Source organism: Propithecus coquereli, unplaced genomic scaffold, assembly GCF_000956105.1.
Source record: "Propithecus coquereli isolate 6110/MARCELLA unplaced genomic scaffold, Pcoq_1.0 Scaffold142, whole genome shotgun sequence".
NCBI lineage: Eukaryota > Metazoa > Chordata > Mammalia > Primates > Indriidae > Propithecus > Propithecus coquereli.
Genome location: NW_012138525.1, coordinates 4,128,382 through 4,130,376, shown reverse-complemented (window position 1 = coordinate 4,130,376; position 1,995 = coordinate 4,128,382).

Sequence of the window (1,995 nt, the reverse complement as noted above, 5' to 3'; positions counted from 1 at the left end):
TATCTGTCATGAGGAATAGTTCTGTTTGGTCAACAGGCCGGGCCGGGCCTATTGACCTCTGGCGCCAAGGAGAGCACACCCAGTTTCGCTGACTCTGGGCTTAAGCCAATTTTTGCCCAGGGACGGTCCCTACACCCTCCCTGACCTCTCCCCCTCTATTTCTGCCCCTGACCCTGGTGATACAACTGAGTCTGAGACAGGCCAGCCGGGGATGCACCCTCCACCACTGGAAGGGCTGTTTGTCACACTGGGATGCACTCTGGCTTCCCAAAGTTGGGGGAGGGTACACAGAGGGGTCAGGGGCAGGAAGGGGGTTCTCGGTCTGGATGGAGGAGGAGGTCAAAGGTCAGGTCAGTGCCAGAATGGAGAGAATGAGCTGCCCTGGGGGCATAGACATGTGCTGACCTTGAACCCACTCTTCAGAGCCCTAAACATGCTAGGGATGACCTGTGGATACTTCCAGCCCCCCCACTCCCCTTGTGGCTTGGGAGGGGCCTTTCCTGTTACTGGTTTTCACCTCTCCTTTCTCTCCACTTCTAGCCTTCCTCTTTTAACTCAACGGAGAGCTCTGCTTATGAGCTGGTACCTGCTCCTCCCTGGCTTTGTTCATCTCCCCAGTTCTCCATCAGCTATCCCAGGCTTCTGTGCAGGGTGAGCTTCGAGTCACTGGGCGCTTGTTCAAAATCCAAACTCTGGTCCCTCTCCCAGCCCTGGTTCTCTCAGTGCAAGCAGTGGCCAGACAGTTGGGGTTTCGAAAGCTCCCAGGTGATTTAATGTCAGAACCACTGACCAGTTCAGAACCACTGGAGATTTATGATGTTTATGGAGTCATTGACTTTCATGTCATTCTCACACCTGGAATCCATCAACTGTGTTTCTCTTTTGTTTCTGTGTTTCTGTGTGTTCATTATGTGTTTCTATTTGTCCGTACTGATCATTGACTTATTTACTAGTACCTGTCTATAACTGACCACATCATTCATTTAGCCAGGATCCACCCATATCCTTTCCAACAACCGTATGTCAATATAGTTCTATGTTCACTCATTCATTAATTCAGTAACCCACATCGAGTACCTCTTATGTGCCAGGCACTGTGATAGGCACCAGGGATGCAGCAGTGAACAAAACAAGGACTCCTCCCCTCATGGACAGACAAATATATAACACATCAGGTGATGAGTCCCAGGGTAAAGGGGACACAGAGTGTGACAGTAGGTGCTAGCTAGCGCTGATCTAACAGCTATACCAGTTCAAATATTCACCTATTTAGCTACCTTTCTACTTGGCTATTGCAGTTTTTCTAAAAGCAATAGCCATCAATGCTCAATATATTCCATAGAAAAAATAAAAAATAAAAGCAACAACCAAAATGTCCTGAGTCCATGACAGGCCCAGCACGGAGCCCTTCTGAGTGGATAATCCCCTGAGATCCTCGTAACAGCTCTAAAACCATCATCTTCCTTTTAGGAGTGAGGAAGCTGAGGTTTAGAGAAGTAAAGTGACTTGCCCGAAGTCGCATGGGAGGAAGCAGTAGATTTAGCCAGAATCCAGGCAGTCCAGCTTTGGAGACAGCTCTCCTCCACATCTGGTGCTTCAACCTCCACTTCTAGCTTCCTCTTCCTTGACCTCTGTCTCCTCTCTCTTAGATTCCTGCCACCCTGAGTCAAAGATGCTAGGTTCTGTCTTGCAGCCAGGTCACAGCCCATGCTGGTCCTAGAACACTCCTTCCTCTCCTCTCTGCGCAGCTAATTCCTGCTCATCCTTCAGATCTCTGTGCAGACATCCCTTTCTTTTGGGACCCTCTTACTGCCCCATGCAAGCCCAGGTGTCTCCTTGGCATCCCACATTCTCCCATTAGAGTCACTATCATGCAGGATTGTAATTCTCTATCTGCTCCCCCAGACAGATGATGAGCTCCCTGGGGCCACCACATACCTTGTCTCTTATCCACTACTGTGCTCCCATGTCCAGCCAAGGGGCTGGCTGGCACAC